A 23899-nucleotide genomic window follows, 5' to 3' on the forward strand; every position below is an offset into this window, starting at 1 on the left:
CAAGATCATGGAGCCTTGGAAGGATGGATGGAGGATGAGTCACCTTTTCTTTTATATCTAGCAAATGGCATTTATGCAGATAATGCTTGCGAATCGTGTACACCCTTTCCTACTAGCAGTAATCCCTGACGTCACTGATATCTTTCCACAGGATAATTTGCTGTACTTCATGGCAATGACTGGTCTGAGGAATATGACTAAGAGTTTAAGGTGTTGACTTTCGCTCAGATCCAAGAACCACACCTTGCAACTTAAAGGATCTACCGCTAATGCCGTAGTGTCTGTTACCACAAGACAATTTCAGAGGTCTTTGCTAATCTCTCCATGGGTCAGAGCTGTTTAACAGCCCAAAGGAGATTTGTACAGCATTAGGCAAGTGGTTTCAGTGATGTCTTGTATGCTTTTAGTTCCTCGTTTTCCAGCTTTTCGTGATTCAAGTCCTGCATGTACTTCAAAGCTGTTGGCTGGTTTTAAACATGCAATCAAAGAGCTACTGTGTCTTGTTGTGATAATATTTGACAACGTGTCACACTTTCGATTGTTCTTGCATTGCTGCATTACTGTATGTCAAAGCAGAGAGAAGTCTCTTCTTCATTTACTGAAACATCAGTCAGACACTGCGGGTGTCACAGTGGCTTAAAAGAATGGTTGGCTTGATGTTGTTCTGTTTTATGTATTCAAAGAGTTGCAGTGTGTTCACTGCATAGTGTTTTATAGTGATAACAGTACATTAAGTATTTTAGGGTGTTATCATTTTTACCATGTCAATGTGACAAAAAAACCCTAAAGAACAAAAGTATTTTTTCTTCAGTTTTCCATTAACTCACAGTGCCCTCTGATGCTGCTCATATATAGTATATTATAGAGTGTTTATGCTCTTATATGTGTCATTTTGTTTTGTCAGCATCAAAGCATCCTCATATTTTCTTTCTAGCTTCCTTACTTTCCTACAAATTACACTCAACTAAAGAAGCAGATGTTTACTGTCTGGCATATAGAGGCTTTATACACGTACACTTATCCCACATAGCACGCAGGTCTGGCCCGGATCTGGTATCAAGCCGGCACTGCTGGCTGACGTCTGGCATGGTAAGTGGTATGCCATCCAGATATGAGCCAGGCCTGTCACAGATGGCACTGTTTATGTGATGGCATGCCAAATCTAGCTCGATTATGGTTTGGTTTATGTGGCCCAGGCCCATAGAAAATAATAAAAATAATAAAAAATATTTAAAAAATAAGCTAATTATTAAAATGACATTTAAAATAATAAAATTAGCACAAATAGCAAGAACAATAATAAAATAGTATAAAAATGATGATGAGAATTACATTTAAAACAATAAAATCAGCACATTAGATTAAAACAATAAAATCAGGGTCAGACTGTGTGTGACAAAGTGGAGGAGCAGTTGCAATGCTCTCCATTTGTCCCATTTGTTTTTACCTTTTTTTTTGCACATTGTACACATTATTCTGTTTCTATGTATTTACTATGATTTGCTATTTGTCAAGTAACATTGCTTCACTCACTATCCCAGGTTTGTTTGTGTAAGCGTTCTGTTTCCGGCAAAGCAAACATTCTGCAAATTAAGCTAAATACTCAGTTACATGTTTCTTTATATTTTATTATGTTACAGATTAAGTCATTTGTTCATACTCACTTTGTTTGTCTTTTCAGTCTTCATGATGGTCAGGTGTGGGGAAACACCTGTCTGGCATTTCCTCATATGTGCTGATGTCATATGTGACATCAGCAGTCAAACCAAGTGGAGGGGTTTCTTTTTCCATAGAGATGCTTCCTTTTGTTTGTGTTAAGGTTTAGAGGGATTTGTTGAATGTTTTTCCTTTTGTTAATACTGCCATTTAGTTGTGTAAATGTGCATATTAGAAGTGTGTAGAGGTTTTGTGTTTTTAGATCATCTGTGTAGAGTTTTAGATCCCTCAGTTGAGTGAGTGGTACTAGCTGGGCAATTGGAGGGAAATTGATGGCCCTATTTAAAGCCAGTCTCTACCAGATGCAGGAGAGAGGAGAGGTGAGCTGTGTTACCAGAGCCATGTTATGTTGAGTATTGTTAATTGAGTTTATTTGGGGGGGAGTTTTGTTAAGTTACATTAAATTAAGTTCACTGTAAATAAATTGCTCACCTTGGAAACCTGAAATGTCTGCATAGTCTGCTTCCCTACCACCTTCCTTGACGTTCGAGTCTGACTACTTCACACTGTCATAAGCCAAGGAGTAAAAATGGGTTTTAAGACGTGTTTTAAAAGTGGACAGTGAAGGGGCCTCTCTAATGTGCTGGGAAAGATTGTTCCACAGATTAGGAGCAGCAATAGAGAAGGCCCTGTCCCCTCTGAGCTTTCTCTTGGACCTGGGTACCTCCAGGAGTAACATGACAGTTACTCCTGTTAGTTAGAAGACTATTGTTAAGGAATAAATGTACCGTATTTCCCGGACTACAAAGCGCACCTGAATATTAGCCGCACAAGCTAAAATCAGGGGAAAATCCTGTTTTGTACATACATTAGCTGCACCTGACTAAAAGCCGCAGGTGTTTCAATGTTGACTTATCATATGTAAGAGAATATGCACAAAGGGAATTGTCAGGAAAGAGATGGCTGTTTGGAGACACGCCCCTTTTATTAATATTTTGAAAAACAAGTTACGGGTACATATTTGCATAACTTTTTAGGTATATGTACAAGTAGCGGTAATTACAAGTACGAAACATGTACTGTGCTTCATAAATGAGTAACAAATGTAGTACATAACAATAACCTACAGCACACCAGAAAAATAGATCCGGCCTACCTTTTAGGCTCAGGTGCAGCGACACGGCTTTAACAAGAAGAAAAGTCAGTCATTCACCACCATCTTTCTCTTCTTCCTGCTAAAACCACCAAAGTCCTCTTCTCCAGTGTCGGACACGAACAGGCTCAGGATGCTTCGTCATCCACTCTCCGCTTCTTTCCTTCGTTGTCACTTTCAAAACCAAAGAAATCCTCGTTGTCAGCGTCAGAGTCGAACACCCTCTGAAGGGCCGTGGCGGTGTCCTCCTCTCCATCATGCAGCAGTCCAGCCCTTCGAAATCCGTTGGTGATCGTGGATGTTTTCACACTTTTCCACGCTGTCAGAGCATAACTTGCTTTTCGCAAGTTTATCGCTGTTCGTCATCCACGCCTCCCGCTGAACGCATAGCGCTACTTTGAAGTTTGTTTTTTGCGGTACTTGTACGGCACTATGTTTCCTGGCGGATGGACATGTGACCAACATACCACTCTTGAACCCCGATACTGTGTGTCTGATCACATGCCCTTCCACCAGGCAACGTAGTGCCGTACAACAGCGGAACAAACAAAACAAGTCGTCTTACGATATGACAAAAATCACGGACGATCCATAGAAAAGCCGCACCTGACTAAAAGCCGCAGGGTTCAAAGCTTGTGCAAAAAGTAGCGGCTTATAGCCCGACAATTACGGTATATATCCTTAGTGCTTATTTTCTGATTATATTGTTTCATGTATTTTAATAATAAAGGCTTGTAAAGCAAAGCCAGTTTTGACTCACAAACTAAGTGCTCAGCCAGACTGAAAAACAGGAAGTTAGTGTAGAGCTGTACAAGCATATTAATACATACAGGAAACCAGACAGAAAAAGCGGAACTAGTAACATATAAGGAGTTGTTTATATCGAAACTATGTGTGACGTGGAAAGTACCAAAATAACACCTATATGAGACACATTTTTAGCTTCTAATGTTAGAGATTCTGCAACTGGCTTTGGGCTGTGCAGGGCTCTCTCTTCCGGAAGATGATTGAATAAAGAAAAATAAATGTTTTGACCACTCCTGAGTCGGGTTTTCTCTGTTCTATCATGGGGATCAAAGAATCAGGTTTAATACTATAATACGATACTGCTATGGCAGCCAACATTTCAAATGCAGGTTTGACAGGTTTGTGAGTGTACACTTTATCCAAAAAATAAGTGACGGTTTAATTATGTTACCACCGGGTGGCTGTAGCTCAGGAGGTTAGTGGTTTGATCCTTGGCTCCTCCAGTCTGCATGTCAAGAGTGTGAATGTGTATGAAAGTAGTTAGGAAGCACTCAGTTTAGAGAATGTCTGTGATTGGGAGAATGTGGCATGTTGTGTTGAGTGCTTTGAGTAATCTGGGAGAGTAGAAAAGCGCTGTATAAGAATCATTCCATATGCTATCTGAACAGAGTTTTGTCATGTTACTTTTGCTCTATTATGCATGTTGTGTCTACAACAGCAGTGTGTCTACAACTGGCCTTGTGTCGGCTCATGTGTGGGCCACCTCTGGCAAACCAAATTTGGGCCACCAAAGGGTCGTCATTCTTTGCGGTATGTGGGCCATGTGTGAGCACATTGTGTGGGCCAGATCCGAGCGATACCATTTCTAGCTCTTTATCCTGCAGGTCAAAGCACAATAAGACTTCCATGCTGCATTTTCTCTAAATAACATACACTGTGTGACTCTGCTGGAAATAATTATAGACAATACTGTATATATGTGCCAAAGCACTAAAAACAGCAATAACAACAACAAGCTGACAGTCTGAGCCAAAGACTAGTTTAGAGCCATTTGGGTAATTTCCCCCTTCATGACAATTGTGCACTCAGTGTTCTTTTTCCTCCTCCATTTGGACACTTGGCAGTTTGATTGACAGGTATGCCAACATAGTGAGCAATACGCTGTAGTGCATTGTTGTGTTCCAGGCTTCCCTTCCAGTAATTCCAGGCACTGAACTGGACCATGCAAACAGAATGGTTGACTTTGTGGTAGAGCCCACACAAGAAGTTAATGCTTCAGTTTTAATGAGTGAAATTCTAGTATTATTATTGTTATATATATAATTAGCAGATATGTTTATCTGTTCATTGCACCCGTACAGACTTTGAATGCAGCTTACTTGATGGGTGGCGCTGTCACTTGGTGTTCGCTCGCTCTGCGGTAGAGTATCACTTCCTGTTCCTGCTCAAACACAGTGGTGTTTCTGAGTAGCTTATTTGCTTAGCAATTTAATTAACAACTTTTAAATACATTCTTCTTTCATAGTATAATCTTCACGTGCTTCATCCGAAGCACACTTTCTGTGTACTCACTACCTAATTTATAGCCAAAGTATTCACTCACTGTCTCTGTACTGTTTCGCTAGCTTAGCTTAGCTCGTAGCCGACTCGTTAGCACCATGGCTACTTCACCTGTCCCTCCTGCACTTTCTTGCTCATTGTGTCAGATGTTTAGTTACTCCTCGGCCTCCTTTAGCAGTAATGATATCTGTAACAAATGTAGCATATTTGCAGCTCTGGAGGCCAGGATTACTGAATTGGAGACTCGGCTTCGCACCCTTCATTCACCCGTAGCTAGCCAGGCCCCTGTAGCTGGTGCAGCCGAAGATAGCGTAGGCCCCGCTAGCTGTTCCCCGGCAGACCCCAAGCAGCTGGGGAAAGAGGGCGGCTGGGTCACGGTGAGGAGGAAGCATAGTCCTAAACAGAAGCCCCAGGTACACCACCAACCCGTTCATGTGTCTAACCGTTTTTCCCCACTCGGTGACACACCCGCCGGGGGTCAAACTCTGGTAATTGGTGATTCTGTTCTCAGACATGTGAAGCTAGAGACACCGGCAACCATAGTCAATTGTCTTCCAGGGGCCAGAGCAGGCGACATTGAAGGAAATTTAAAACTGCTGGCTAAGGGTAAACGTAAATTCAGTAAAATCATAATTCACGTCGGCAGTAATGACACCCGGTTACGCCAATCGGAGGTCACTAAAATCAATATTGAATCGATGTGCAACTTTGCTAAAACAATGTCGGACTCTGTAGTTTTCTCTGGTCCCCTCCCCAATCAGACCAGGAGTGACATGTTTAGCCGCATGTTCTCCTTAAATTGCTGGCTGTCTGAGTGGTGTCCCAGAAACGATGTGGGCTTCATAGATAATTGGCAAACCTTCTGGAGGAAACCTGGTCTTGTTAGGAGAGACGGCATCCATCCCACTTTGGATGGAGCAGCTCTCATTTCTAGAAATATGGACAAATTTATTAAACCCCCCAAAATATGACTATCCAGAGTTGGGACCAGGAAGCAGAGTTGCAGTCTTACACGCCTCTCTGCAGCTTCTCTCCTCCTGCTACCCCCCCAAAAACCCATCTCCATAGAGACTGTGTCAGCTTCCAAAAAGACAAAAAACAAACTAAAAACCAGCAACAAACAACTTAAACACAAACAATTACAAAGAAAGAACAATACAGTATCCACATCTGAACCAAAGAGTAAAACAGTGAAATGTGGATTATTAAATATTAGGTCTCTCTCCTCCAAGTCTCTGTTAGTACATGACTTAATAATTGATCAACAAATTGATTTACTCTGCCTTACAGAAACCTGGTTGCAGCAGGATGATTATGTTAGTTTAAATGAATCAACACCCCCGAGTCATTCTAACTACCAGAAACCTCGAAGCACAGGCCGAGGGGGCGGTGTGGCAGCAATTTTTCACACCAGCCTATTAATTAATGAAAGACCAAGACAGACTTTTAATTCATTTGAAAGCCTGATGCTTAACATTGTCCACCCCAGCTGTGAAACTCAGAAACCAGTCTTACTTGTTATCATCTATCGTCCACCTGGGCCTTACACAGAGTTTCTGTCTGATTTCTCAGACTTTATATCTAATTTAGTTCTGAGCTCAGATAAAATAATTATTGTGGGTGATTTTAACATCCATGTAGATGCTAAAAATGACAGCCTCAACATGGCATTTAGTCTGTTATTAGACTCAATCGGCTTCTCTCAAAATGTAAAAGAACCCACTCACCACTTTAATCACACTCTAGATCTTGTTTTAACATATGGCATAGAAACTGAACATTTAACAGTGTTTCCTGAAAACCCTCTCCTGTCTGATCATTTCCTGATAACATTTACATTTACAATAATTGATTACACAGCGGTGGAGAGTAGATTTTATCACAGTAGATGTCTTTCTGAAAGCGCTGTAACTAAGTTTAAGAATATAATCCACCCACTGTTATCATCTTCAATGCCCTGTACCAACACAGAGCAGAGCAGCTATCTGAACGCTACCCCAACAGAGGTCGATTATCTTGTTAATAATTTCACCTCCTCACTACGTACGACTCTGGATACTGTAGCTCCAGTGAAAACTAAGGTCTCTAATCAGAAGTACCTGACTCCGTGGTATAATTCTCAAACACGTACCCTAAAGCAGATGACTCGTAATCTGGAGAGGAAATGGCGTGTCACAAATTTAGAGGATCATCATTTAGCCTGGAGAAATAGTTTGCTGCTTTATAAGAAAGCCCTCCGCAAAGCCAGAACATCTTACTATTCATCACTGATTGAAGAAAATAAGAACAACCCCAGGTTTCTCTTCAGCACTGTAGCCAGGCTGACAAACAGTCAGAGCTCTGTTGAGCCAACCATCCCTTTAACGTTAACTAGTAATGACTTCATGAACTTCTTCACAAATAAAATTTTTATCATTAGAGAAAAAATTACCAGTAATCATCCCACAGATGTAATATTATCTACAGCTACTCTTAGTACCATTGATGTTAAGTTAGACTCTTTTTCTCCAATTGATCTTTCTGAGTTAACTTCAATAATTACTTCCTCCAAACCATCAACGTGTCTTTTAGACCCCATTCCTACAAAACTGCTCAAAGAAGTCCTGCCATTGATTAATTCTTCGATCTTAAATATGATCAACCTATCTCTAATAATCAGCTATGTACCACAGGCCTTCAAGCTGGCTGTAGTTAAACCTTTACTCAAAAAGCCATCTCTAGACCCAGCAGTCTTAGCTAATTATAGGCCAATCTCCAACCTTCCTTTCATATCAAAAATCCTTGAAAGAGTAGTTGTCAAACAGCTAACAGATCATCTGCAGAGGAATGGTTTATTTGAAGAGTTTCAGTCAGGTTTCAGAGCTCATCACAGCACAGAAACAGCTTTAGTGAAGGTTACAAATGATCTTCTTATGGCCTCTGACAGTGGACTCATCTCTGTGCTTGTCCTGCTAGACCTCAGTGCAGCGTTCGATACTGTCGACCATAATATCCTATTAGAGCGATTAGAACATGCTGTAGGTATTACAGGTACTGCACTGCAGTGGTTTGTATCATATCTATCTAATAGACTCCAATTTGTGCATGTAAATGGAGAGTCCTCTTCACACACTGAGGTTAATTATGGAGTTCCACAGGGTTCAGTGCTAGGACCAATTCTGTTTACATTATACATGCTTCCCTTAGGCAGCATCATTAGAAGACATAGCATACATTTACACTGCTATGCAGATGACACCCAGCTCTATCTGTCCATGAAGCCAGATAACACACACCAATTAGTTAAACTGCAGGAATGTCTTAAAGACATAAAGACCTGGATGGCCGCTAACTTTCTGCTTCTTAATTCAGATAAAACTGAGGTTATTGTACTCGGCCCTGAAAATCTTAGAAATATGGTATCTAACCAGATTCATACTCTGGATGGCATTACCTTGGCCTCCAGTAACGCTGTGAGGAACCTTGGAGTCATTTTTGACCAGGACATGTCCTTCAACGCACATATTAAACAAATATGTAAGACTGCTTTCTTCCATTTGCGCAACATCTCTAAAGTTAGAAATATCCTGTCTCAGAGTGACGCTGAAAAACTAGTTCATGCATTTATTACTTCCAGGCTGGACGACTGTAATTCATTATTATCAGGATGTCCAAAAAACTCACTGAAAAGCCTTCAGCTAATCCAAAATGCTGCAGCAAGAGTCCTGACAGGGACTAGAAGGAGAGAGCATATTTCTCCTGTTTTGGCTTCCCTTCATTGGCTTCCTGTTAAGTCCAGAATTGAATTCAAAATCCTGCTCCTCACATACAAGGTCTTAAATAATCAGGCCCCATCTTATCTTAATGACCTTGTAGTACCATATCACCCTATTAGAGCACTTCGCTCTCGCTCTGCAGGCCTACTTGTTGTTCCTAGAGTATTTAAAAGTAGAATGGGAGGCAGAGCCTTCAGTTTTCAGGCCCCTCTTCTGTGGAACCAGCTTCCAGTTTGGATTCGGGAGACAGAAACTATCTCTACTTTTAAGATTAGGCTTCAAACTTTCCTTTTTGCTAAAGCATATAGTTAGGGCTGGACCAGGTGACCCTGAATCCTCCCTTAGCTATGCTGCAATAGACGTAGGCTGCCGGGGGATTCCCATGATGCATTGAGTTTTTCCTTTCCAGTCACCTTTCTCACTCACTATGTATTAATAGACCTCTCTGCATTGAATCATATCTGTTATTAACCTCTGTCTCTCTTCCACAGCATGTCTTTTATCCTGTCTTCCTTCTCTCACCCCAACCGGTCGCAGCAGATGGCCGCCCCTCCCTGAGCCTGGTTCTGCCAGAGGTTTCTTCCTGTTAAAAGGGAGTTTTTCCTTCCCACTGTCGCCAAAGTGCTTGCTCATAGGGGGTCATATGATTGTTGGGTTTTCTCTGTATCTATGAAGCGCCTTGAGGCGACTTTTGTTGTGATTTGGCGCTATATAAATAAAATTGAATTGAATTGAATTGAATACTATCTAAGTTTGCTATCAAGAACTAAGAAGCCACTAAAGTTGACATATAGTAACTTCTGTCTCCAAAAAACCAACATGCCTGAAGCTAACGCAGAGTCCAAAACCAAATGCTTTTATATTTAGACCATGGAATAAATGTGTGTCATAAAAGAGAGGACTTTTTAGTTGCCTTGCTACCTTAGCTGAGATGATACATCTTTGAGGAACTTCTGGTGACAAAACCAGAAGTTACAGCTAAAGCTGTGTTTTAATTTTGACAGATTACAAACCTCCCCAGACAGTGATTTGTTTAGCCTGTTCGTGTCTCTCCTTCCTATGGTTCATTAATCTGAATGGTTGGGCTGGCCTGTGGTAGACAGTGACAGATGGTTCACCCAAAAACCGACCAAGTTTTTTTTTTTTTTTTTAAAGCGCCCGCTCTTTACTAAAGTTTCTAGCAGTGACTTCCCAGATGTAGCAGCACATCACACATCAGGTTATCTGCTGAGAGTAATTCAGGTGAAATCTCAAAATAAGTCTTTTAAGTCTTGCCAGGGGGCAAAAGTGTAACTTGTTCACATGCCAATTCTATCTTTATTTCACAGCTGCATGCTAAAGATGACCAAAGCAACTTTGTGCTTTTTCCCCTTATTTCTCAACAGCAGACTTTCTGTTTTGAAAGAAACCACAGAATGTGGTTTAAAGCATAATTACATACTGTAGTAGGGCTATGTACATTGCATAATTATAGTATCACATGCTCTCAAACAGTTGCAGCATGTTTTTCTACATTACACCAAAGAACAGCCAAATCAAAGTGTCCAGGTCTTTTCAGAACTGGAGGCCACAGCTGTGGCTCTCAGGATAGTTTCTATATGGTGTAACTACACCACAGCAAGCAGTTATACAAACAGACTTTTTTATGTAGTATTTAAAAGCGAAGCTAGAAAAAAAACCCACACCAATCTTATATTTCTGGCTTTTTTTTTTTTTTTTCAAGTGTCAAGTCAGGTTCTTCTGCGCTAAAATGGAGAAACCATAAGGGAGGATCCCAGAGTTTCCAAAGTCAGTCACAAAACTACAGTCCAACTGATCCTTATGTTGCCATTTAAAGGGTATGCATATCTAATAGTCTACTAAGTCTGCTGTGATTAACAGATACATCGAAACAGTGCTGCACTGGGTATAATTGGGTATTTGGTAAATAATCAGTTCAAACATTTTTTCTGCATCATATCAAATTAAAGAATAAGTAAAATCACAGAATTCTTATTGCCTCCTCTTGAATGTCCATCCAAGCTGTGACAGTGAGCTCAGCCAGCAAGCCAACCAGCCCATACACACTCTCTGTCTCATTCACACATACATAATCCACCAGCAGCACCTCCTCTGGCTCCGGACCGACTTGTTTGCATTGGGAGCGGGCAGTCCAGCAGCTCTGGGCCGAGCTGGGCCAAAGAAGCACAGTGGGAGGACAGCCAGCTCTGGCGGCTGCTGTCCCTCTCCAAGACAACTGTTGAAGGGCCAGAGAGGCCCAACTGGGCCAGAGCCGGGCACACTCAATAGTCCCCATTGACGAGGCACTTCCTGATGGCACACAGAGAAATAAGTAGAGAAGAGGAAGATATGAGAAAAGAAGAGGAAGAGAAGGGAACAGACAGTAATGGGGGGTGTCAAAAAGGACAAGCGGAAATATGGAGAACACAAAAGGAAGATCAGAGGAAAAAGGAATGGGGAGGGCGAGGAGGAAAAAGGGAAAGAGGAAATAATGTAAAGGAAATAAGGGTGGAAGAAAGAAACATGAGTCTACAGATTTGCCACCAGCTCAGCTTATCGTGTTGGCAGATCATTTGGTAATGGGGATAGGATTAGCTTTTGGTGGTGAACGTTCTCCAGTGTCTTTTGTTGACAAGGGCATTGTTTAGTTATTTCTTGTTAGTGAGCATGACTGACTACAACTGGTAGTTTCTCTTTACAGCGTAAAAAGGATTTGGTTGTTGGGAAGTTCTCTTCGAGCCATTACTAAACAACTGCAGAATCCAAGGTGATCATTTCAAATAACTGTACATAAGTACAAGATAGCCAAGGTATGGAAGAAGATCCAAACTGTTATCGTCAGGTGAGAGGAAATTGGTTAGGATGTTCTGGAATCACATAGGATCTGCCAAGGCTTAAGTCTGCCAGCTGAAAACTGCTAGAACATCACTGTCACTGTTCACATTCAAGCAAGTTTTGCATCTCTATGGATTGACAGGATGCCAACCAAGATGCCAACCTACTCTTAAATTAACCCCTTTAAGCTTGACTGAAACTTACAGCTGCCTACAAGTATAAGCCAAATGCTTTCTGAAGAAAAGCTTTAGGGTTAGACAAGACAAAGATTGAGCCATTTGGCCACAATGACAACAGGTATATTGGGGATACTAAAGGTGAGGCTTTCAAACCTAAGAATAATGCACTGACTGTCAAACATGGCGATGGTAGCATCGTGCTCTGAGGCTGTTTTGATGACAGTAATACTGGAACGTTGCAGTCCATGGAATAATGAAGAACGAGGACAGCTAGACAGTTGATAGTTGGACACAGTTGGGTGTTCCAGGATAATGGCCCCAAAACATACATCAAAACTGGTTTTGAAATGTGGGCTAAAGAAAATCTTCATAAATGGCCATCCCAAAGACTCAGTCTCAAACCTGTTGAAAATTTGTGGATTATTCCTATTCTGTGTTCAGAAAAACAACCAAAAATGGTCAAACATCCAGCCAGAATTATACTGCAAAGTTGTTGATGGCATTAAAAAGTATCTGGTGGAGGTGTAACGTACTATGGTACATTTTTCCAAGTATTAGTGGTTGTGTCTGTATATATTTGACCTTGCTTATGATCCTGCGTGGATTAGAGAAAATCTAAAATAAATTCAAGCTGGTGAATTAAATTCTTGGGTTTTTTTAAGTCATTAAAGAAATATGCTGTACAATCATTCCACCCTGGAAAAAGAACTGTTCAAAGAAATGAATAAAGTACCAATATTACCATGAGATTAATACCCTCTGACCAACAACTGCATATGATAGTTTGAACATATCATATTGATGCAAAACATAAGTTCCTAAAGAGGTTTTTCAGAATCACCACCTTTGTTAGGCTTCATCCTTTTGATCATGAATGTGCAAAAAGTGGGAAGCTTACTAACCAGAACTATATGGCAAGAAATCACATCACCAGTGGAAGAAAGATAAGATGGGAGTAGTGAGATGTGAACAGAGAACGAAAGAAAAAAAGGGCAATAAAGTTGGGATTAAAAGTGTGGAACTGTAAGGATGAAGTACCTACACACACATACACACACTGTGTATGCCAAGTGTCAATTGCTCTCTTGACCCCTTCTTAGTACCCAGAGTTTTCTTTTACTCCTCCCTTCTCTAATCTCCTTATTCTTTCTTTCCTAGATGTCTGCTTTCTGATCTTTTTCATTCCCCCTTTTTTCTTTCAACTGCGAACAATTATCACATGTGGAACATTCTTCCAGACGTCCTCGCTCCTGTATCAACAAACATCCACCACCTGCTCAACCTTTCATCTGACCAGCGACGACTGGGTCGTCATTATGTCGGCCCGCAGATCTTTATCTTGTTTGTTTAAGTGATGCAGAAAGACTGTGGGTAATAACGTGCAAAATGTAGGAGGAAAAAAAGTATGTTTTCCTGGTTTAGTTTAGCATCAGTGGAAAAAATGTTGAGTGGTGCTTTTTTTCCTGTGTTGCATCATAATTTGTTTCTCCTACAAAATGTTTCTCTTTGCAATTTGGGTTTGCTTTGAAATTCATGTCTGGGAGGAAAATGGTGTATTTCAAAATCCTGGACTGCTATTCTATCCCTGGATATACAAACAGTAAACCATGTTTCAAAACATGTGGTAGGATTACAAAAACTGACAGCTGAAAGAAGGTTAGCACACAGCAAAATCTCCAGTGTTAAATTAACACTAGAGAGTGTCTATATGGGTCCACTCCTCTGAGTGTTAAATACAACACTGTTGAGTGTTAAATTAACACTTTTGACAGTGTTATATGTTTAAAAGTGACCTAGTCCGTTTTGAAGAGTAACAATGGCTAACACTGAGCAGTGCTGATTTTCTAACACTGGAATATTTCTAACATTTTGAGTTATTTTCCAGTGTTAGAAAATCAGCACTGCTCAGTGTTAGTCTTTGTTAATCTTCAAAACTGACTAGGTTACTTTTAAACATATAACACTGTCAAAAGTGTTAATTTAACACTCAACAGTGTTGTATTTAACACTCAGAGGAGTGGACCCATAAAGACACTCTCTAGTGTTAATTTAACACTGGAGATTTTGCTGTGCAGGCTGTAGACTTACATTAGTCTGTTAGTCAAGTTAGACCAAACATTTCTCAGGGACATGAGCTGAGCACTAAACCACCAGCGATGAGGTTCCTTTTCCAGAAACTGGAATAGCATTTTCAATCTATTTTCAGTTTGGAGACTCGCTGCGTAATATAGCCGCCAGAAAAAAAGACGGCTCCAAGAGATGCTGGATCTGCAGCAGACAAAAGGATCGCTGGAGTGCCTTCTACTCCATCTGCTGGTGTTTTCTTCTCAAAGATGTAGGTGTCATAAAGACAAACCCGGTCTGTTTGAAACTATGTGTTCAACATGAGAACATCATGATGGCAACTTTTATGCTTTAAGAATTCAACTCAGTATTGTAGATAAATGTATATTCTTCTTTTCCCCCATTGTTACTGCCACCATTTCTCATGATGACTTTTTTGAAAAAAGTTCTGTTCTTGAACAAAATGGCTCATTGACATAAGCGTTACTGTTCCATACCTGTGCTGCCGAAATATGTTGTGTTATAATATTAGGGGTGTTGCAATAGCTCAAACTTCTGAAACAGAATATAAGTTTGCAATCCAGTGAAAAAGTAAGTAGATGAAAACTGCTTCTATAGGAATTAAGACGATAAGTAGAAGCCAGGTGCTGCTAATCAAATGTATTTTTGCGACCACCTCTATAAAAACAGACGCTTAGGCACCTGCTGGTCACCTGCATTCAGATGTGTATTAATACAAAGCTGCGATCTTCCCAGTAGTAGACAGTCTAGCAATGCTCAGAGAACCTACATCTCAGAGTCTACAGGCCTCAGGTAGAACGTTAAATGTAAAAGTTAGTGATGGTGCAATAAGAAAAAAAGACCATGTAAGTGTGCCTTATTTGGAGCGGTTACCAGAAATAATCAGTGGTCACTGAGTTGACCACAAACTCCTTTGTATACCAAAGTTTTCTAAAGTCAAATGTGAAGCCATTTGACCGACAGCTGAAGTTTGGCTGACACGGTGTCAGGCCTGGAGCCTATCCCATCTAGGTACACCTTCTAGAGGTGACCAGTCAAGACAGAGAAAAAGACAATAGTTCACACTCATATCCACAACTAGGGCCAATTTAGAAATACCATTTACCCTGACAAACATCTCACTGGATAATGCGATTGACACAGTACTGAGGTCTTTTCAGCATGTGGTATTCTTACTGTTACCAAAGAGAATGTTCTAAAACACCCCATCCCCACTGATCATTGTAATAATATGTTCCACTTCTACAGCTGGTAGAAAGTGGTGGATTTTGGAGAATTATTTTTAGGAGTGTCACAGTCTCCTTTAGCCTTTCTATGAATGTCACTGTAGTAAATGCACATCCCTCAACTGTATGACTGATTGTAACAGGGTGGCACATGCACGTTTGAGCAAGTCACCAGTGTTGGTCAAGTTACTTGAAAAAAGTAATCAGTAACTAATTACTGATTACTTCCCCCAAAAAGTAATCCCGTTACTTTACTGATTACTTATTTTCAAAAGTAATTAATTACTTAGTTACTTAGTTACTTTTTAAAAACACGATTTACAACCTGAATAGGTGATAAAACGATAGATCTTTCAGCCCAATTCTACTTTTTCTACTTAATCCATCATACAAAATGTAATCAAATGGAAAAGTCTCTTTTTAAAACTTGTTTTATTAGTTTTAACCTTTTAACTTTATGCATCAAGCAAAAATTAAATTATATGCACCATTCTCTGACTGGAAGAAATTAGTTTAACATTTAAACCTATTTTCTGCACATTCCAGCACATAAAATAATTTTTTTGTGTGTTTACACTCACTCTTTCAAATAGATGCAAGTAAAACACAGCAGAAAATAAATAAAGTCAAAGACTAGCGGTCCTTTTGCTCTATTTTCACCTGTAAAGCAGGAGTGGGGTAGGCGGAGGTTTACCCTGGTGCAGGTGAGCCGCAGCGGTCAGTGGAAGAATCCGCGAGTTTCTCTGTGAGTTTCCCATCACGTGGTAGCTACTCGGTGCTTGCTTGGAAGTTTAGGGGGGTTTTTCGCTGTAAAGAGAAGTTTTCTTCCCACGCACAACGGACACTAATGTTTTTGTCACTTTTTATGGAATCAAACTCAAAGTAAGGTCAGTACTTCCACGCTTTAAACGCTGCACGCTCATACTCTCTCCGCACTCGATATATGATCCATTGTTGATCTGCACACAGCTGTTGTCACGAACGTCGACTCGCTTACGTCACTGTCATGAGACATTCTCGCAAAAAATCACGGTTTTAGTAACGCAGTAACGCAGCGTTCCTACGGGAAAGTAACGGTAATCTAATTACCGTTTTTGCAATAGTAATCCCTTACTTTACTCGTTACTTGAAAAAAGTAATCGGATTACAGTAACGCGTTACTGCCCATCTCTGCAAGTCACATCCCCAAACAAAAGACAGAAAGTAGCCTGATATCAGAAATGTCACCTCATTACACATGTGGAGCCAAGCACATCTGTGTGTACACTTTTCTACTATAAGCCATCGCACAGAAAGAAAGTGCATAAAAATGTATCATAATGCAGGAAATTAAGTGTCTGATTTTCCTGGAGGAGGATTCCCACGTTTATCATTCCATTTGTCCAAATAAAAACTATGACTATGCATCTTAATGTTTAACGATTTTCTGACATTATCTGATGATATCTACTCAGCACTGTGATACCTATATTTGGCGCTGACTTTCCTAGCTCAGCGTTTCTTCAGAATTCTCTTTTTTTCTGGCTCCGCCGTCGCCTCCACGGACATTTAAGGGGTCTGAAGATCCAGGAAGATTCTCCGTGATGGAGAAAGGAGAAAAGCAGATCACAATTAAAATTCATAATAACGTTTAACAAACAGGACACAATACATTATCATTCACAGCAGTAGTACAGTTACAAAGGTTTTCTTTGTCTATTGACTGCATGGCTGTTTCACTGCTTTGTAGCTGCTGCTCATGCCAGCCGTTTTTGATCCTTTTTTTAAGGGCATTAAAAATTGACAGAAATATATACACTAAAACATTTAAGATCGGTGAGATAAAAACAAATCCAACTGTCCAGATGAGCAACACAGACAGCACAGCAAACAGACAATGTGGTGATTACAATCTACACAGTTTTTGGATCTGACCTTTTAATCGCTTAAAAATAGTCTCAATTCAAAACATGAGCTGAAGTGTGGGATACATATGGTAAAAAGATACGTGAACCGAGCTCGGCCCTAATCTGTCATGCTGATTTGCTCTCTATATAATTCAGCGGTAGCTTGTTAAATCATGAACTATATGCTGCAAAGAGTGTTTGAGATTGTTCTTCCAACATTCAGTCACTCACAGGGTGAAATGAATAGCAGTTGCAAATGTTTTTCAGTAGGTGCCTACTTCAGTGAAAGGCTAGCTCCATATCTTCCCCACTGTTTAGACTGAATTGCTTTTTGAATAATTCCATGCCTGATTTCTCATGGCTGTTAGCGCCTTGCTGTTCATTCCGATGAAAGGAGGGGGAGTACCGAGAGGGGCGGGGGGGACACTCTGGTCCCAGACCTAGTTAGCTTCAGCGCTAAACCTGTCCACATGACAGCAGCAATAACACAGCTCTGTTGCGGAGTGGTAACGTGATACCCATCCCTGAGTTAATAAGAACCTCTTTCCTAAGGAGAACACCAGATTTGGGGTTTCAGGGTGTGTGCAAGAGAGAAAAAAAACTGAAACAGAGTCTCTGAATAAAGCAAAGTGGAGGAGAGAGGTGAGGGGAGCTGTTGCCTAGCAACCAGCAGGCCTGACAGGTGCTTTGTGGGGATGGGATGTTGAGTTCATCCAGTTGTTCTTTTTCTTTTTCTTCTGATGCTTAACATTTGTAAAGGCATCTGCGGCTCTCAACTAGTCCCAAAGTCAAGGGCCACAGCAAAATTTTGGTGTTAGAGTTCACAGCAGAACTCAATGATAAGTCTGCAGTGGACTGGATAGTTACTATTCTTTAAAATTACTTGCTACTACTGCTAGCAACCAATGCAATCCAATGAGGTTTTCACCAACCAGTCAAGAATTACGTATGTGTTGCTAGCAATCCTTGGTTGCAAGATGGTTGCTAGGTCTGTGTTAGTGGGGCTTATAGCAATCAATTTCATAGCAACTACCATCAACCTCCAGCAACCGCTCCCCAACTCATCAGGGAATACACAACCATGGCTGGTGGTTGCCAGACTGGTCTCTAGGGCTGTGTGACTGGGATCTTGTTTAAATCACACATCCAAATTGGCAGACGAGTTAACGTCATGTGGCTAGCAGTCACGTCACTCCAAGACCTCAGTATATATTTACCAGGTGGTTGCCAACTTTGTTAGCATCAGTAGGTAGAGTTATTTTTGCTAAAATTAGCAATTAGCAAAACTCAAGATACTACAAACAAGGAGGTTAAAATGCTGTTTAAAATGTGTGCATTTAAGGTCACAAGAAGTACATATAATACAGTGAAAGGCATGGTTATAAAAAAAATATTTAAATCAATGTTATTTATATAGCACCAAATCACAATAGTCGCCTGAAGGCGCTTTATATTGTAAGGCGAAGACCCTAAAATAATACAGACAAAACGCCAACAATTAGATGATCTCCTGTGAGCGAGCACTTGGTGACAATGGGAAGAAAAGCAACCTCCTGTTAAAATCCCATCATGTAAAGTGTGAATAGAACTGGTCCTAGCACGGAACCCTGAGGAACTCCATAAATAAAAGGATTCAAGCAAATGACAGCTACACTTTCTTACACGTACAAACAGGAAAAATATTATTTGCATTTTGATTTAATTTTAAATCAAACTTCTTACTGCTCCAAGTGCATTTATTGTGTGTACATCTATGTATGTTTTCAATAAAAACAAGAGCGACTAACAACAGAATTTAAAAAAGGGGGGGGTGGGGAGAAATGGCGTGATGGACTTAATCACCCTCCCAACTTCTCAATCCCACCCACGGACATGGAGCTGAGGTTTGGGGGATTGTCAGAGCAGCAGACGGGCATTAAGAAGGAGAGATGGAGGGCTTTACAGGTGAATAGGTGGGAGGGGAGGGATTAAAAAAACGCAAGAAAGTAGAAAAGCCTGGAGGTCAACTTGACTGCCAAGACACTGCCTTTCATGCTTGCTCGGGCTTGCTTTCATCTGCTGCTGCTGCCTGAGGAGAGAGAGGACGGGGAGGATGGATCTTGAGGGTGAGGCACGGGGAACGACACGATGCACGCAAGGAGAGAAAAGCGGGTGGCATGAAATCACTGTTAATCTTTGTGACGCGAGATGCAGTTTTTTGATCTGCGGATTAACTTTCATTAGAGATTGCATCATATTCAAAAGAATTTGGGCATTTTTTTTAAAGCAGGCTCAAAGTGTATTTTTACAAGACCAAGTGGGCACCCTCGCCCAGATTCAAAATTGACCCTTGCATCACCCTGAGAAGAATAAAGCTCTTTTCATTACAGCTGTACAGTAGCTGCTGGCGCTGTTGCTGTGATGTCAAGGCTTTGGTGAGTGGTTGGGGTGGTCAGAGGTAGTTGGAGGGAGAGGCAGGGGATTGGGGGCAGTTGACAAGGGGCACAGCTGGGCAGCTGTTGGGGAGAACTAAGGGTCCCTCAGGTCCTTTTTTAAATAGGCCTTTTCATACAACACCCACTCCAAGTACTCAAGAAACAAAGGAGGAGGGAGGGGAGGCAGCCAAAGAGAAGGACGAGTGTACCATAAACAAAACTGAGGCCGATCTGCTTGTTTATGATCCATACATATAAACTCTTTTGCAAGAAAAATGCACAGTTGGTTTCTTCAGTTACATGATTGTTTAAAAACATTTGTAAAATCCTTATTCACAGATTGCTGAATGAATGTGCACAGGTGACCTGACACATTTCTCCGACTGAAGTTTTGAGACTCTCTTCACGATCTCAGCACAACAGAGTTATAAATGCATGCTGCATTTAAATGCAGATGGAAAACTGGGACATCTTGGCTGGATCGACTTGGACTGGATTCATGTATACATGCGGGACTGACGTTTTTCTAAATAAAATAGCTCAAAATGCTTCAAAGAGAACACAAGCATTCACCAAGTATATACTCTATGCAGTCTAAATGCATTTTTCATTTCTATGTGTCACATGCACAAGGGTACAGCTGCCTTCATGAACCCGCTGCTGCATAATTGGACACTAAGTAATAACCATAACATCTTTTAAAGAGTTAGAAGTTGCCAGGAGACTACAGTTCGTATCACATTTGATAAATGGGTGTCTTGTACTGTACTTCATGCTGTTTCGTGACCCAGTATGATCTGCTGTGAAGGGGGTCTAGAATTAAAAATATATATATATCCAACAGTGTGCATAAGAAAATTACAGCAGCAATTAAATAACAGCTGTGTAAGTGCAGCTGTGGGAGTCCAAATTCATAATGTGAAATATGGAACAGACAGTGGGGGGTGGGAAACAGATCCAGCGATGTTCGAATGGGAGCCTGTGCACGGGCAGGAGGTGAGAAGGTGAAATCAAGGGAAGAGGAAGGAAAAAGGAAACGAAGATTATGTTTATGAAGCACCCTCATTATGTAACCTTATAGGAGCACATTAGAATCATGGCCATTCCAGGAATTTCTTATGGGTTCACACGGAGTAAAATGGTGTCCGTTGTTTTTCTGTCTTGGCAGCTGTCGCCTGCTCGGCCGCTGTGGTCGCTGAGAATTGTGGAACGGATAAGAACGACATTGTTGAAGGAGCAGAAGTGCAGCAAAATGCAATACCCCAAGAATGTAAACGCTAACTCCCATCCCCCCGTCGGTGCTGTTCTTACAATGATCACACCCATGCTCTTCGCATGTATGAAGACACAGGGGTGCTTTAAGACATATCTGTACTCCACTATATGCGATATAGTCACGATTCTCAGGATGTAATTCATCAAATGTAAAATCTTTTGTTTTTCAAAGGTGAAAAATTCAGTGACCAGATTTGTGCTTCTTGCAGCAAGTATTGTTCCTATATAGAAATTTTAGGGCACTTCGTACAAGCCCTTCTGTTTACTACATGTCTAGCCTTTCCATCCAGTATTATTGTTTTCTTAACATGCAAGTGTAGATCGAAGCTTTTTTGTGTGTTTTTATGAATATGTCTTAATGATTCAAGTGCACGTTAGAGGTGTGATTTATGCAGAGAAACTCTGGCATGTTTACGTGAAACCTAGATCTCAAGGAAAACAGTTTTGTACATACCACTCTACCTAACATATACACTGACAGGCTTTTATCCCTGTGGTTTGCAGCCAGTGTTGCAGAGAAGCAGCGTTTCATGTTCTAATGTGAAAACCATATAACCCTCTAAATGAATGAACAGTTTAAGAAAAAAAAAGCCTTAGCTGTGGCCTACTACGTCATTAATTTCCCCATCGACTGTATAAGCAAAGGCAAGCCTATAATTTAGCCGTGAGTGATCTGTGAGTCAGTGCAGAGCGCATTAATGACTGAAGAACTGAGGCTTCTGTGAGCGGATGGCCTGCTCAACACGACCCACTGCAAATGTTTACCCTGCTCGCTCATTTATCACGCTGTACTCTTAACCGCCTAATTTGTTCAGTGTGACTTCTTGAAACTGGGTTTTCACAATTTTGTTTATCCTGTCTCCAGTGAATAGAAGGCTACTCTGTCCTCCAGGCCTTCCTGAAATTACAGCGTACTATAAAAATTACATTTGGGATCCTGAATGCAAGGGGGAAAAATACGGACTATATTTAATCTCTCCAGTAATTATTTACTAATGCAGCTGTATTTAAATAGGGATGATTCACATGCAGACATAAGAATTTTAAAATTCTTATGTCTGCATGTGAAAAAGCAAAGATTTGCTATTTACACCCAGCTCTCTTGTGGTCCCACGACAGAATTTCAATCAGGTTAAGGTCTGGACTTACATCTCGATTCTTTTCTTTTTCAGCATTTCTGTTGGACATAGCTCTCGATTTTTTGCAGTTTCTTCTCCGAAAGATCTAACCTAGGGTAAACGTGCACTCCTAGGAACATTTGGGCACATCGTGTTAACATATACCCGAATGCCTAAGACCAGCAAACTGCCAAAACTTCTTCTTTTATAGAGGTGCTCACACTCAATTAACTGTTGATCAGTTATCTATTTACCGATAATTCGTAATTACTGTGGAGGCAGTAAGGAGTCTGTACATCAAAATCTTATATGTATACTCTATGGTGAGAATAACACAATATATCCTGTAGTTATTCTAATTGATTCTTTTATGTATTATGTTATACATAGACAGTGAAAAGTATGTATCACTAGATGGGATACTCATGGTATAACACTCTTAAAAGGCTCGGAGAAGCTTTCATATTTTTGTTTATACTTTTAAACATTTTCTTCATGCATTTACTTTTACATGATTCTTTTATATGTTATTCATGTATAATTTAATAAAACAGTGTGGTTTTATGATAGTTTAATGAGCATTTTAGTGCTCAGTTTACATGGAGGCTAATCATTTCGCTAATGTAAAGCCAACCAGTGATTCTAATATAAAATGCCAAGCATGAAAATGACATAATCCGATAGTTTTTAGTTCTGTCTGTTCAAGCAGTGTGCCTTAAACTACATTAACACAGACTCTAACATTGGCTTTTAGCTGGAGCAAAATTTTTGGCTATATTTTGGGGGGGAAACATGCTATATGTTACCCATGTCTTAACTATAGTGTGCATATAAAATAAAATAAAGTCAATGTTTGCTTTGTTTTGAAAGCTCAAGTTTGGCATTACAGTTGTTGCCTTTTGGGTTTGAACAGAAGGGTGGCGTGGTAAAATATCAGCTAATGCTAGCAAGCTTGGTTAGCAACCTAACATAGAATAGAATAGAACAGAATAGAATATCCCTTTATTGTTATTATACATGTAGAACAAAATTGTGGGTGCTCCACACCAACCAAAAAATGTAAATAGTAGACATCCATAGACGTGTACACTAGAGAAAGGTCCACCTGCTAGTGACAAGACAATAAAAACCAATAACAAACTAGCAGATAGCTTTAGGCCTTCAACCGGCCTATGTCAGTGTCCACTTGTCATTTGACGCCCTTAATAACATATAACTTTAACAGTAATAAAATTTAAATCAATAAAATATAAATATATATCTAGGAAATAAAACTCTTGAGGCTAACGATCTCTTTTGCTAACACAGGCAACATTAACCTGGGTGTTTTTCAATAGTGAGAGAAACCAGAGATCCCGCAAATAGTACATGGAAGCAAGGAGAGTAAATTCCATGCAAAAGGGACCTACCACGGTTTGAACCTGTCACTGTAAGACCACTGAGCCACTGTAAACCATGTTAAAGTTTGCCATTTCAGCATGGAGTCTAAAATGACTTGCTTTTGGAGCCAGCTTTGAGTGGCCTTTCAAGAAACTGGTGTTTTTGTCACATGTGCAGTGTCTTTATTTATTAACCTTAAGGTTTACCACCAACAAAAGTGTTTTAAAGTGCAAAAATATTCCTATAAACGATGTGATATGTTACAAACTCTTGCAGTAGGCAAGTTACTTAATATCTCAGTAAACGATGGTGTCAAAGAGCTAAACCTTACAGATACAGTGGTCTTTCTTTTAAGAAAGAGCTCTGAGCAAATCTTATACTGGCTCTGCATATATCATATGAGACCCTGAAGCACTGGACATGAGATCTGAATATATCCCAGCCCACAAACCCCACCCACCCACCCAAAAGTCACAGCTAATCCTGCCCCTTCAGCCCCACGTCAGCTGTCTGCACCCCCTTCCAGCTGTCTCCCTAATGATATAGCTAATGAGACATCTGGGGGGTCGGTCTCTCACACCAAAATAATATGAGCTAACTGAAGGGGAGTGTTGGGGAGCGCCAAGGGGG

General features: G+C 40.5%; 1 long non-coding RNA gene across 2 annotated transcripts in view; it reads left to right on the forward strand.

Moving 5' to 3' along the window:
- The window catches only part of LOC146366328 (uncharacterized), a 39018-nt gene extending 25350 nt beyond the window's left edge, over nucleotides 1-13668 (forward strand). Inside the window, exon 4 of one of the 2 annotated variants that reach the window (XR_014798602.1) lies at nucleotides 13044-13668. This is a non-coding gene — a long non-coding RNA (uncharacterized LOC146366328). Of the gene's footprint in view, nucleotides 1-1681; nucleotides 3839-13043 lie in introns of those variants that run through there. The other variant, XR_014798601.1, reaches the window with a different exon arrangement.
- Nucleotides 13669-23899: the final 10231 nt, after the last annotated feature.

This window comes from Perissodus microlepis, chromosome 19 (assembly GCF_051167445.1).
Source record: "Perissodus microlepis isolate ML-2025 ecotype Zambia chromosome 19, ASM5116744v1, whole genome shotgun sequence".
Lineage (NCBI taxonomy): Eukaryota > Metazoa > Chordata > Actinopteri > Cichliformes > Cichlidae > Perissodus > Perissodus microlepis.